Source organism: Salvelinus sp. IW2-2015, linkage group LG13 (assembly GCF_002910315.2).
Source record: "Salvelinus sp. IW2-2015 linkage group LG13, ASM291031v2, whole genome shotgun sequence".
In the NCBI taxonomy this organism is placed as follows: domain Eukaryota; kingdom Metazoa; phylum Chordata; class Actinopteri; order Salmoniformes; family Salmonidae; genus Salvelinus; species Salvelinus sp. IW2-2015.
The window spans coordinates 49163653-49179236 of record NC_036853.1 but is presented as its reverse complement, the minus strand read 5'-3'; the positions used below and the strand labels follow the sequence as shown (position 1 = coordinate 49179236).

The 15584-nt window shown below is 44.3% G+C and overlaps 1 pseudogene; it reads left to right on the top strand.

Moving 5' to 3' along the window:
- Nucleotides 1–15584, top strand: part of LOC111971321 (protein WWC2-like) — a 49395-nt pseudogene that overhangs the window by 6890 nt on the left and 26921 nt on the right.

Here is a 15584-nt window from a genome sequence, read left to right as displayed (position 1 = left end):
AAAGCCAAACCATCACCCACGACAGAGGGTTGAATTCCATTATCTTGGCGTAATGGATTTCGCCTTTGAGTTGAACTTTTCTTACTCTTTCAAATGACTGCTCGACTTGTTGACTGCTCGATCCACACAGCAGACATTGTGGGCTAGGTTAGGAATTGCTGTGTTGCAGGTGTCAGCGCAAAATATTATGTGGCGTTCATTGAAGTCAGTGTATCTAACGTTATAAGTAGGTACAAAGTTAGTTCACGGGCCTGTATTAAAAAATATTCTCATAGTATGCATAATGCTTAACCCAGGAATTCAGTTTAGCCTTTTGAGCCATAATCAATAGTTACAAGGACAGAGTGGACCTGTTCCTAGATCAGTAGTACCTACTTGAGGACTCTTATGAATATGCGGCCAGGAGAGATCTGTGCTGGTTCTGGCTTGTAGGGCTCGGAATTGCCAGGGACCTCAAGATACGATATCAGGGATGTTTGATGTCGATAAGATATGTATGGCCGATTCTATATGTGACTACGATTCGATTTCTGTGATTTAATTTTGATTTGATGTTCCAAACATATTGTCACTATATGTCTGCTGCAGAGAGACAAGAGAAGGACCAATCGAGAAAAACGATGTTTCACCAGTCAGGGAAATAAAAGTGCTTGAAAACTTTGGGCGTTCCTATTTAAAAAAATAAACTATAGGATGAAAAAATACTGGAATTCTGGTGCAGGTACAGATGACTTGGAGTCATAATATCAATATAATATCATACCAAATTAATATTGTGATATGTAACTGTACTGATCCCTCCCCCCACCACTACTGGCTGGTGTAAATCTAATGCCACGTAAGTAGGCCCTTAATGCAGCTTAATGGGTGTTAATTTGCGGCCGCTTGTTGACAGCTTGGAAACGGCTTTGAAACATGAGAGCGTTTGCCATTTGACTGCACAACGCAATTAAGGACCTGCGACTTTGATGATTTTTGCTTGACTGTTCTATGATTGTGGTTGAATTTTGCCATCTCATATTGTTTGGTTGGCTGCGTGTGTAGGGTTGCAAGGGTCGGAAAACTTTCCCGTTAAATTCGCGGGATTTTTCCATGCGGGAATTTAAGCCCGGATCTGGGGAATTTTGCTTAATTTCCATCAACAAAGTTAGTTTATCACAGTTAAACCTTTTTTTGTTGGAACACATTAAAGGCAATTCTAGGTCTTGTGGAATTTTGGTTAAACCTATCCCCAATTTCAATGGAATTGCAAACCCTCTGCCTATGCACACATGCCCTTTCTACCTTCCAGTCCACTAATGTGCCAGTGCACTCTTCCATCCATGTACAGGCTCGATTTCCTCCCATAGGCGATCCATTGAAACAGCCTATAGTATGCGCCCAGTTAAAGCCCATTTGGCTCGTTACTTGATGCGCAAGACCCCTAATTGCAACGTCCTTTGTTCCTGCAAATTTTCCTGTCTATACAGCCACTTTGCCGTGTGCCCAGCGCAAGGCTTCCTGTGTAAACTATTTAAGAATTATACTGATAAGCTGCCCTGCACTCCTGTTTCACTGTTCTTCCCCTAGCCAATGGCTTACCCAAATTGATCGTTTTTCACATTCGCGGAATACATTCAACAAAGCTGCGGTGAGGCTACCTGGCTATATAGAGATCCATTTTACATGACGAAGCCCCCACTAACCACTGCCGTCGTCTCTTTCGCCAACTACTCTTCACCTAACTTGCCCATTCAACCCAGTGGTGACTAGAGCTCTGGCCCCAATGTGCCCTCCTCCTGGTCGGCTTGGACAGAAGGTAATTCAGCCACATCCCCACTGTCTACTTTCCACACTCTTGCCCCAAAACCTTTTATTCCGGTTGTTCATCCATTGGCAGGTGGACCCGTGCGCTGTGGTCTCCGCCACTTTAAGGAGGTCCAGGGAGAAGACATGGAAGCCTGAGAGGAAGACAACCAAAGCTTTAGTTTCTAGACTATCATTTTACAGATGCATGTTGAAAACGTTTTTGGGAGATGCGATGGATCATTGGGGATCATTCAATATTCCCTTTCTTTTGTTGTTCAGTGAAATCATCCCATGTGAAGAGTCAACTCATTTAATTAAAGTACAATTCGTAACTAAATTGTTAAAAAAAAATATATATTGGAAGGATTTAATCATTTGCAATTATGTCTACTTATGATAAGGTAAAAGGTTTATGTTTCTGTCTCCATATGATATGGTAAATATATCTAATGCAAAAAAAATCTACATTTAAATGGTATTAATAGTAATTTGCATATTTCCATGAATTCCCATATATTCCCGTTAATTCCCATATATTCCCATTAATTCCAACGGAAAGTTTCCACCTCTGAATATTGCCCAAAATGTGCAACCCTAGTTGCGAGCTACAGGTTCAGTGCATCATAATAACCATGACGTGATGGATAGATGGAACAGAGACATGCATAGTGTGCCACAAAGAATAACTCACTTCATCCGTATAATTTGTCCATAAATKATTCTCCATTGACATAGGATGGAACTTTTTGTGTATGGGAATTGGGAAAACTCCCATTGCCAGATAGCAACAGGTGTTTCATATTTACAAATGATCCACCCCTGTACTCTGGTATTATGAAGTAAAGTTGGAAAGCACGAACCCTGTCAACGCARTATCCCCCAATTCATCCGAAAAGGATGTGTTTTGAAAAGATTTTGGTGTGTGCGTGGGTGTGTTATACTTGGAATCCAAGTGGACCCTCCCACCTTTAGCATAGCACCCCGCCAAGTTGCGCCAAGACTGTCTCATGCTTCACCTGCACGTCATCCCCTCTCATCCCCATGGTTACAGTCAGGCCAGGGACTAGACCTGTTCTGTTCAGTCAAGCAGAGGGGACCCTGGCTGTCCAGTGGAGGAATACACATTTTTGGCAGAAAAAAGGAATCCCTCTCTTTTTTTTCACCTCTTTCCTTTGCTTTCCCTCGCCTCTCAAATTCACATTTAAATTAGCTTCATTGGCCAAGGCCTAACTGACAGGAGTGATTTAACRTTGTGMAAACAATGTARGTTCTASAATATGGTTGACAAATTATTTCAATCTCTCTCGCTCTCCATCCTTCTCTCTTCTTTCTCACTCCCCCTYTCACTCTTCCCCCTCTGCCCCCTCCTTTCTATTTCCCTCCTTCTTTCGCTCTCCTCCCCCTGACGTCTGACAGGCCCAGCCATCCAGATCTCGGATTTATGAGAGGGGCTGAGAATAAGAGGCAGTGTCAGAGTGCTGCACCACATTCCTGAGCCCTCCCTGTCTAAATCCCCCAGAAAAGAGAGGAACGTAAATGCCTCCCTCCTCACTGCTCCAGCCCCAAAAATGTTTATTTCCAGAAGAGGCATAGATAAGACTCCAGCCCAAGTTTCTCCCCTCCCATACACACACACAGGCGCGCGGGTGAGCGGACTCATGCAGAGCCACACTACGCACAAGATTCCTTGGCCCTCTCAGTTTGGGCTTGACCCGTTTTAATTGGGCGAATTTGTAAAAGCACGGCCTTCGCCACAAAAGTCTTGCCCTCGTTGCCTTTTTTGCTTAGCACGTTTTTCTGGCGGCTTTGTATGACGTGGTGGCACTGGTAGGGGAAAAAGAACAGGAAGAAGAACGATATAGATAAACAGAAGTGATGTGACTCGGTGGGCTTTGTCACAGCTGGCTGGGCGTCTGTGCTTTGAGTTCTGAAAGACAGGGGAGAAGAGGCATGAGGAAGGGGGAAATAGAGGGGAAGACAAAAACAAGAGTTGGTGCGCGTTAGCCTTGAGATCCAGAAGCATTGGCCGCGGTCCTAGTAATGTGCGCCAGCACATGGGCCGTTCGCCACTAGGCCATCGTTTTCCTGGCTCGACTTGCCACGGCCGGGGCCAAGCATATGCCTAGGGTGAGGCTGAGGCTTTCGAAAAGGGAATCTCTCTTAGTGTGCTGACCGCTGTATGTTTGCCATCGAGTCAACTTGGTACTTCGGCGGGTCAAGAGGTTAGCGTTCAGTTGAATTAGGGTGTCAGTGCTGGGGCACGTGGGAACAAAAGCCTCCGTCACGGCGCTCGCAACGCGCTCATTCTAGATCAGAGGATACTCTTGGACACAGGCGGAAGGAGTCTCTTTTAGTTCGTTTAGGTCGGCCCTCGACCGACCACTATTGGTGCTGAAGAATCAGTCCTAGGCCTATGAGACATTGGACCTCTATGTTACATGACGACAGTGGACAGTGTACCGTCCAATCATGCCCGACCACTCCTCCTGTTCTCTTCCTCTATCTATCCTCACATATCTCCTCTTCACACACACGGGTTTGATGCTATGAGTTTGACAATTTTCATGTGTCATGAAGATCCGCACTCGCCACTCCTCCTGTCAGTGGTGATGTTTGGCTCCTCTTCGTGCGGGGCGACGCAATCAAAAGGTGCAGTCAGTCAGAGGTATCTTGAATCTCGCCACGAGGCAACAAGCTCCAGTCCAGGTCTTTGTGTCCCACTGCTGTGTGGCTGGGAACCTTAATGATTTGGCCTCAGATGTGTGAAGGGCCAGATTAACACTTTTCTCTCTTTTGGACATGATGTCATTTGTAGCAGTCTTGGTTATTGTGCAGGGGAAGGAGGTGCCCCGAGGTGATGTATGGGGCTGATGAAGGTGTTGGGCTGGCCATTGTGTGTGTGTGTGTGTGTGTGTGTGTGTGTGTGTGTGTGTGTATTTGTGTGGGTGTGTGTGTGTGTGTGTGTGGTGTGTGTGTGAGGGTTCAGAGCACAATGATGTGTGTATGGTGATACAGAATGTGTGACATGGCAGTTGGGTGAGGTGAGGACATGTCATTGCGGGGTGGGTAGCCAAGGTGTGAGTGAGTTATCAATTTCTGGAATGTGGTACACACACACACACACACACACACACACTGAGGGGCAGACTACTAGTCAGAAGATTTCTCAATAGTCACGCCATAGTGGAGAGGGAGGAGGGCGGTTCCTGTCCTGTCACTTCAGTACGGCCTCTATTTTCACATTGCTTAGTGTTGCTGCTGACCTGACTGAGTGTTGTATGAGGACATTTCTCGGTGATGGTCCTGTGTCCAAACAGTAAATTGTTGGTTTGATCAGTGTGATGTTAGTGATTGGTCTACTGATAATGTGGAGGTTTTAGCTTTTCAAACGCTTGGTTCATGCATTCGTTCTTCAGTTGAACAGCCACTCTGATGCTAAACTGGTAGCATAGTAATAACTGTAGATAATAGTCATGGTAGGCCAATACCTGTAGTAGGACAGTGCGAGGACAGCAGACCAGTCCAGAGACTGGCTTCTGAGTTCAAAGGTCGTCGGTGGTGTACGGAGTGCGATAGTCGGCCGGCCCAGCCGAGGGGGCATACCAGGAATACTGCCTGTCTAATTTTTAACATTTACAGCCGAGGGAGCGTGCATACCAGRCTGACAGCCGCCCAGGCCAGGAGAGTTGGCCTGTGTGTGTGTGTGCACCTGTTTGTTAGCATTAGCGTTTGTGTGTCTTAGAGTGAGAGTGCACTGAATAAACACAGTGAAGTACGCCGGGCGGCATGCTGGCTTGGCTTAAACTGCTAAGTTAATACCCATTGCCCACATTCTTAGACTTATTCAATATAGATTCTGTCCCAGTTTCTCAAACATTTTTTGGAGTTTCAAAGATACAACACATTCTTCCAAAACCGCTCTCTCCCTCTCACTCCTACACCCGTTCTCCACCCCCATCTTGTCATGACCCCGCCAGTGAACTTGGCTGTCTCTCGTCTACTGTCGACATGGGCCAAGTCATCCAAACTACCAGTAGAAAGGAGAGCGGGAACAATGTGCAGGCAGCCACCCAGCCAGWCCTTGGGCAACGCATCCCRAATAGAWGGCACAGTGGTTTAGTGTCCCTTCTCTCTCCCTGTCTAGCCAGACTTCCCCCCAGCCCACAGCCACAGTAACAGAAGGGACCTTGGCTGAGTGAGTGGTACCACGACGCCAGTTTTAGACTTTGGTCCCTCAGGAATGTGTCACTGTTACTGCTGGATGCTCCNTAACAGAAGGGACCTTGGCTGAGTGAGTGGTACCACGACGCCAGTTTTAGACTTTGGTCCCTCAGGAATGTGTCACTGTTACTGCTGGATGCTCCGGTGGTGTTGTTGTTGTTTAGTGGCTTGTCTTTCTGAACTCTAGTTTCTAAGGTCACTAGGTCTTTCACATGCAACATTCTAGACAGTCACTGGCCTCTGACGGAAGTCACTATAAACCAGCGTTGTAGTAATGGATGATTCCTTTATGGCTTTTCTTTTTACTCGTCTTTTTATATGAATGAACCACCTGATGTAGTTTATATATTGGTTACGATATGCACTAGCTTTACCTTTCATGTGTTTCTGTGTACGGATACTGTATGTTTCTGTGTACAGATACTGTATGTTTCTCTCTCTCTCTCTCTCTCAGGTTGACGAAGCCCCTGTCGTTTGCGGACTGTGTGGGTGACGAGTTACCGTGGGGATGGGAGGCCTCATACGACCCTCAGATTGGCATCTACTACATCGACCACATCAACAGTAAGTTGACAGGTTTACCTCAGTGTTACCCCAGTAACATTATGTCTATGCCAAAACCATCTGGGCCTTCCAYCCGGGCAATCACTGATCTGTCCATCCTAAACAAAGGACCCCAGGCTGTTTCATCCAAGATTCCCTCTCAGATGTTTTGGCAGGGGTATTTCCCGACACTGGAATTTCTCAAACACAACACAGAAATGAGTAGAACGGCAGAAACTGTAAGGATGTCGATTTTTTTGGTTTTCTTTCTCTGAATTACCTATTGATATTTAGGACCTGAAAACCACTGGAACTTATTTTATAATTTATAGTCAGAGCGTAATGTTGTTTGATATTGATGAGATATTGATGAGACGTATGATCATTCGCCAAGTGTCTCCATCGAATGATGAATGTATTATTTGTATTGACTGAACTTTGAGAAATGATCAAGTTAAAGTCAAAATCTTTACTCRGCCCTTTCTTTGCTCGCTASTCTTTATCTGAGTTTTATGCTTTTCATTTGTCAAGAGTTTTCAGTTGTGAAAACCTGTTTTCTAACTGATATGGGCTAAATAACAGTAATCTGATGATATCCAGAGATATTATGAGTGTGGTGTCAAGGATGTTGACTGCCAGCAGTCTTATCAGTGACATTAAGTAAGCATGTTAAAGCTAAACATGTTGCAAACTCACAGATCGTCTTCTTGACAAGTGTCAGGCCAAAGACGATAAGCTATGTTGAATTTATCAATATTGTCAGCAGATTGATCTTGATATTATATTGTCACGAATTTTTCATATGAATTTTAGCATATTGATATGGTATTCGCCCTCACCGTTGCAGACTTATTATGCCACATAATTCCAGGAATCAGAATCAGCACAAAAGAAGAAACTGAATACGTAGTAGAGAGAGAGAGAGAAGAGAAAAGTTTTCAAACTCATGTCCACTAAATGAAATCATTTTATATTCAATGTAGTCACGTTCATTTCTAAATGAGCAGTATTGAAATTCCGACACGGCCGTCTGTCTTCTGCTTATCCCTTAGTAAAACCCTCACATTATAAAAATACTTATTAACTCCATTCAATTAAAATCAGATTTTGTTTCTCCATATGCAGATTAAATCCATTCCCAAATGTTTTCCAATTGTGCTGCCTGGCTGTAAGCCGCAGGGTTGAGATGTGAGCTAGCCTGCTGCGGCTGCTGGTGTTGTTGTTGTTGTTGTTGTTGTTGTGTGGGCTAGAGATTCTATCTATCTGTTGCACTCACACACATTTCTACTGCGATTTAGCTTTGTTTGTTTGTTTGTCTAACACCGGTGGGTAAACAAACGCAGTCAGCTGTCAGTCAGGAGTGGATGATTGTGTGGAGACTCAAGGCTTAGCTTCTGTGTGTTAAGGCTGGCCCTCCTGTGGGTGGTTGGATACAGTRTATTTCTGCACTTCTGAGCTATAGTTTGAATCAGAGTTTGGCTTGTTGCATTGTATTTTTTACATTTGGTCTGGTTGGTTTCACGTTGGCRAATGTCAAACGAACTAAAATGCCTAAACAAAACCATAAATCATTTGTTTATTGGAGGTAAATGCTTATGTTAAATCCATCTATGATTAGGAAGAGGCGTAACTTGTCCCAAACTTCATATTACTTTCGCTTTGGTCTTCCAACAACATGCAGGAGGAAACAGCTCAATATCCCCTCTGACTGCGAGGTGAATAGGCTATATTCAGTAGCCTATTAGTGTTGTCACGATACCAGAATTTGGACTTCGATACCAGGTTAAGTATCACGATTCTCGATACCGTCACAATATTCAATACCAAAACGTTAACACTGCAAAAAAAGAAGGCATATGAACCCGAGTCACAGAATGGCACTTTATCCAGACAGATAAACACAGCTACTGCTCTGTTCAATCGTTGGGCATCTTTTGAGTTCAATATCATTCCATTTGACATTTTTGCGTCAACATTTTTCAGAGACAGCCATGCATCCATTAATGAATCAATTATACAATCATACAATCAATTTGACTTTGTTTTTACAATCTAACTACATAACAACCTAATGGTAATTCTTTATTTGAATGGTAAATCTCTATTGATAAACTGGGTAAATCAAGATGTAGCCTAGGCCAGGCCTCCCGGGTGGCGCAGTGGTTTAGGGCACTGCATTGCAGCGCTAGCTGTGCCACCAGAGACTCTGGGTTCGCGCCCAGGCTCTGTCGCAGCCGGCCGTGACCGGGAGGTCCGTGGGGCGACGCACAATTGGCCTAGGGAGGGTTTGGCCGGTAGGGATATCCTTGTCTCATCGCGCACCAGCGACTCCTGTGGCGGGCCRGGCGCAGTGCACGCTAACCAAGATGCACGGTGTTTCCTCCGACACATTGGTGCGGCTGGCTTCCGGGTTGGATGCRCGCTGTGTTAAGAAGCAGTGCGGCTGGTTGGGTTGTGTCTCGGAGGACGCATGGCTTTCGACCTTTGTCTCTCCCGAGCCCGTACGGGAGTTGTAGCGATGAGACAAGATAGTAACTACTAACAATTGGATGCCATGAAATTGGGGAGAAAAAGGGGGTAAAATTCAACAAAAAAAGGATGTAGCCTAGGCCTATTCACACGAATGCAAATAATCAATAGGAGTGTGTGCGTGCATTGACTTATTGAGCTTGATTTGGCTGATTTCACGGGGATACAGAAGAACAATCTGTTTCCTTTCCATTTTTATTTTATTGTACTGATTAACAACAATCGCATAGGAGTTGCTCATTTGATAAAAGTGTGCGGTGTCTCTTTAACCAGTAATGACCTCATTCACGAGGCAAGAAGAGGGCGGCCTGGGGTCAKTTCACTGAGGCAATAGATCATCTTTGGGAGAGACGCGAGAGAGAGACCGATTAAGTGAATGAATAAAGTTTTGGTGGCAATCGGTGTTAAAAATTGGCATATTTTGCATTATGGTTTGCATATTAAAACAAACAAAGCTGTAAGCTAGCAAGAAAAGTTAGCCTACGAAGCTGGAAGCTACCGGTATCGGCATGCATTGTAAAGTGTTCTTTCCTTTATGGACAKTGTTTTGCGAACAGTAACGACCTTGACAGTAACGACACGGCAGTAGTTTCAACATTTCTACATGCCGTGTCGCATTATTCAAGTGTGTTAACCTCTGTGCAGCATGAGTGGGGAGCTAACATGATGCAACCCAGACGCTGAGAGCAGGCTAAGTGGAGCACACACAATACTTTCGCGCTATAAGGGGGACGTTGGCTGCGCTGACAGAGTTGATCCGTGAGACAAATTTGACAGAAGTGCCGAAAGGAGAGAAAAAATCTGGTACTGAACCGTTTTTCATGTTATAGTATAGAAAAAGTTCCGAACTAAGGAGGAAAATGCACCAGAGCTGGAAAAACCTCTCCAAACCAATTTGGTGTGAAAGCCTCCTTATAGAAGTGATRCACTTTCCTTTCTCAACAAACACCCCAATGACCGTTTGTCAATGTACACTAGAGGTGACTCCGGGATGCTAGCCTGCTGATAAYGGGCCTCTGTATGCCTAAGTAGATATTCCATTAAAAAATCAGCCGTTTCCAGCTACAATAGTCATTTACAACATTAACAATGTCTACACTGTATTTCTGATCAATTTGATGTTATTTTAATGGGCAGAAAATGTGCTTTTCTTTCAAAAACAAGGACATTTCTAAGTGACCTCAAACTTTTGAACGGTACTGTATATTTCATGTCTAGCTCAAGGCCATCATACTCTCTTCAGACTAAACCTCCCTTCACCTGTCTAGGCTGTATCCCAGATACCTGTAAGGTGAGTGGAGAATGTGGACTGATTGATAAGGCCCAGAGTCTATCCTATGCAGGTCGGTGGTCCTGGGGGGGATAAAAATCCTGGCCCTAGTTTATGGCAAGACAGGTGGGGTTAGTCCTAGTCTGGGTGGGTACATACATCTCCCTGCCCTGTCTGTCCCGTCCTAGCTTCTCCCTCCCTGCCCAGGCTGTCCCCCGCCCAGCAGGCCTCACTTCCTTATTATGTAAACCCTGCTGCTGCCCTGTGGCCTCCCTGCATTGTTGGAGTGGAGGGAGGGACGGGACGGGGGTTGATAAGGGTCTGTTATGTGTGGTGATTTGCCTTCTTTTATGTGGCGTAGATGGGCCCAGAGATGCGTGGTTGCCTAACTTAGTGGGAACTTCCCCTGACTTCACATAACCACTCAGGGAGTTGCTTTGGGTTCCCCTGTCTTAGTGGAGGTCCTGTTGACGTCCTGGGTTTATTATGTATAGAGGTAGACAGACACATGCTCTCCCTCACACTCTTATAAGCTCTCATAAAATGACCTGTATACCAGGTGTGTCCTGTATACCAGGCGTGTGTGTGCCAGTCAGGCATTCATTCGGTCAGATATTCAGTCACATCCTGAGAGTTGAGGTGGGTGTGTTCTGCCCGTGTGCTGTCAGATACCAATGACGAAACAATAGACTGACTGTGTCAACACTGTTTATTGTGCTCTAGCCACTACCTCATACCTTTTAGGGTTGCTCATCGATACAGTGTCTAGCCAACATGATTCACAAGCTAATCATTCGATTTGTAGGGAACCGTTACCAACCTCAGAGCGCAAGAGCAACTCCCAACATTGACCACAGGTTATATAGCAGATCAGAAACAAAAAATTACTTAGGGCCTAACCGAGGATTATCCAACCCAGCAAACTGGGAACGTTCCCAGAACATTAGCTAAGATTCTCAGTTCTAGTTAATTAAGGTTTTATATAMCATTAGGATGATAGCAAATTATTGTAATATTTTTTTTATGGTTTAAATTAAATATATTTGGAATGTTCTCCTAACATTTACTAAAATGTTGTGCACATCTGTAACAACCACATTCCCCAAACTTTCTCATTASGTTTSCAGGCAATGTAATAACCCAATGTACCAGTAATGTTTTTCCAGCAAACCAAAATTGGTTCTGTGGAAGTTCCCAGAACATTCGTTAGTTTGCGTCAAACATTCTCATAACACAGATATTRCCCAGTCGTGCTGATGATTATACAATGTTTGTATCAAATATTTAGTTTTTGTGTTATTAGAACATATGCCGCGAGCTAACGAATGTTCTGGGAACTTCCACATAACCAATTTTGGTTTGCTGGGTAGCCTACACCCTCAGCAGAAGAATACACAGGGCTGAGAGTTCCATAGAGAGAGAACAGGAGACGGAAGTGAGAACACAGCACAGATCACAAGCACTACACACCACATCACACCACACACACCACAACACAACAAATCCTCTGAGGTGAAATCCGGTTATCCTCATAGCAGCCAGTCTCTGATTGCTGACCTACTTGTTGCCACGGAGGGCCTGCACTATGTAGAGACTGTTGTTTTCCACACAAAGACCTGGCGTCTCCAAATGCACGCTATTCCCTTATATAGTGCACTTACTTGACCAAGCCCATATGGGCCCTAACTTCTACATAGGTAATTGGTGGCATTTGGACACAGCCCACAGTACAGTAAAGAATGCAAGGATAACCTCTTCCTTCCTGCCACCGACAGAGTCTGGCTAACCCAGAAAAGAAGGTAAGAGATACAAACAAAAGAGGCAAACAGAGAAAAGGAGAAGGGAAAGATGTGAGAGGAAGTGGGAAGAGGAACGAGAGAGTATTTGGGATGATTCAGATGGATTGCTTCTCTCTCTCCCACGTGTCCTTTCGTCTTTCCTCAAAACAACCCACTTTAGAGTGTGGTGTCGGCCATGCTTCGTTGCATGTACACTTCCCTTCAGAAAGTATTCACACCCCTACTTTTCCCAATTTTGTTGCGTTAACAGCCTTGAATAAAATGACTCATTGCCAAATGTTGTTCACTGGCCGACACCCACAAACCCCATAATGTCCAAAGTGGAATTATTAAATACATTTTTTTAAACAATTTAATAAAGAATGAAAAGCTCGAAATGAACTTACGTCAATAAGTGTCAACCCCTTGTTCATGGCAGAGCATAAATAAGTAAGGAGTTTAAAAAGTCCACAAATAAACATTGACCTCTGTGTGCAAATAATAGTGTTTAACGTGATTTTTAACGATACCCCATGCTCCAATTATATAGTAAGGCCCTCAGATCGAGCAGTGACTTTCAAAGAGAAAGAATCAAGAACATTGTATTTACTCCACAATACTAACCTAAATGACAGAGTGAAAAGAAAGAAGCCTGTACAGAATAAAAAAAGATTCCAAAACATTGATCACAAGGCACTAAAGTAAAACTGCAAATAATTTGCCAGAGAAATTAACCTTATGTCCCGAATACAAAGCGCTATTTTTCGGGCAACTCCAAAACATCACTGAGTACCACTTTTCATAATTTCAAGCATGGTGGGGGCTGCATCATGTTATGGTATGCTTGCCATCGGCAAGGATTAGGAAGCTTTTTAGGATAAAATTAAACGTAATAGAGCTATGCACAGGCAAAATCCTAGAGGGAAACCTGATTCTTTCCAACAGACACTGGGACACAAATTCACCTTTCAGCAATAACCCAAGGTTGTTTACCAAGATGACATTGAATGTTCCTGAGTGGCCTAGTTACAGTTTTGACAAATCGGCTTGAGAATCATTGTCAAGACTTGAAATGGCTGTCTAGCAATGATCAACAACCAACTTGACAGAGCTTGAAGAATTTTTCAAATAATAATATTGTACAATCCAGGTGTGCAAAGCTCTTAGATACTTACTCAGAAAGATTCTAACATGTATTGACTCAGTGGTGTAAATACTTATSTAAATGAGATATTTCTGTATGGATTTTTAATCAAAATGGAGACAAATTGAGTGTGTTGTATTTTAGAGAGTCTGACTGGTGTCTGGTGTGCTTAGAAGAAGTTTAAAGGAATAGAAACATTGTGTAAAACACACAGTAAAATGCCATTGTTGTTAGTGTCGATTTTCTTTGGATAGGATTGACCTGACGAAAACGTCAACCATGAAAAAATGTACACGTAACTGCCAAAATAAAGGAACACAACAAGTGTCTTAATAGGACGTTGGGCCACCACGGGCCGCCAGAACAGCTTCAATACACCTTGGCATGGATTCTACAAGTGTCTGGAACTCTATTAGAGGGATGTGACACCATTCTTCAAGAAACACAAGAAATTCCATCATTAGGTGTTTTGTTGATGGTGCTGGAAAACGCTGTCTCAGGTGCCGCTCCAGAATCTACCATAAGTGTTCAATTGTGTTGAGATCTGGTGACTGAGACGGCCATGGCATAGGGTTTACATCTTTTTTTATGTTCATCAAACTATTCAGTGACCACTCGCGCCCTGTGGATGAGGGCATTGTCATCATATGGGGGCATAGCCATGGTAGCCAAATAATGTCCAAAATAATAGCCTTCACAGCATTTTTCTACATGACCCTAAGCATGATGGGATATTCATTGCTTAATTAATTCAGAAACCACACCTGTGTGGGACTACATGCTTTAAATATACTTTGTATCCCTCATTTACTCAAGTGTTTCCATTACTTTGGTTACCTGTATATCTGAATCAGTGTTCTGGCATGCTGTAGCTGTATGACACAAAAAGAGGCTACAAATAAAGTATTATCATCATCATCATTTGTTTATGGGAGTAGATCTCATTGATGACATTCTCCCCTCTCTAGAGAGTACCCAGCTAGAGGACCCCCGGGCGGARTGGAGGAAGGAGCAGGAGAGGATGTTGAAGGAGTACCTGACAGTAGCCCAGGATGCCCTGGTCACCCAGAAAGAGCTGTACCAGGTGAAATTAATGGATTAGTGAATGGATGGATGGAAGGATATATGGATGGCTCGATAGGTGAATGAAAGAATGACTGAATGGGTGGGTGAGTGAAAGGATGGATGAATTAACAAATAGGATGAGTGAATGGATGAACAAAGGACTTCATGAATGAATGAACGAACAAKACTTATTTCCGTTGTGATCTTCGATACCAGGTCAAAGAGCAGCGGCTGGCCTTGGCCCTGGATCAGTACACACGCCTCAACGACGCATACAAGGACAAGTCCAGCTCACGCACCAGCCGTGAGTAGTGAACCTGACCCGAACCTAGTTCTAAACCAATTGTCACACACAAGCGCGTTTTGTCCTTCACACACTAACGGTCCAGACGGCTCTCTCTCCTCCAGTGTTCTCKGGGTCTTCGTCCAGCACTAAGTATGACCCTGACATCCTCAAGGCTGAGATCTCCACCACCAAAGTCAGGGTAAGATGCATGTCTCTCTTTCTCTCTCGCTCGCACTCACACCTCTTCTAACTACTGTCTTCTTATTCATTTCTTGTTTTGTTGTATTTTACCCCCTTTTTCTCCACAATTTCGATCTTGTCTCATCGCTGCAACTCCCCAACGGGCTCAGGAGGCGAAGGTTGAGTCATGCGTCCCCCAAAACATGACCCACCAAACCTTGCTTCTTAACAGCCGCCCGCTTAACCAGGAAGCTAGCTGCACCAATATGTCGGAGGAAACACCGTTCAGCTGACTACCGAAGTCAGCCTGCAGGYGCCCGGCCCGCCACAAGGAGTTGCTAGAGCGCGATGAGCCAAGTAAAGCCMCCCCGGCCAAACCCTTCTCTAACCCGGACGACACTGGGCCAATTGTGTGCCGTCCTATTGGACCTCCAATCACGTGACACAGCCTGGGATCGAACCCGGKTCTGTAGAGATGCCTCAAGCACTGYGATGCAGTGCCTTAGACCGCTGCGCTACTCGGGAGGGCAACTAGTGTCTTCTTGACTGTCTGCGTTTATGTCGTTCTCAATCTTYGTTCTTTTTCTCCCTCTACCTCTTTCTCGTACTCTCTCTCTCTCTCTTTCTCTCTCTTGCTCTCTTTCTCGCTCAATTCAAAGGGGCTTTATTGGCATGGGAAACGTATGTTTACATTGCCAAAGCAAGTGAAATAAACAAGAATAAACAAGAACAAAACACACCTCTCTTCTCAATGAAAGTGCATTCTTCTGTGTCTCTGTT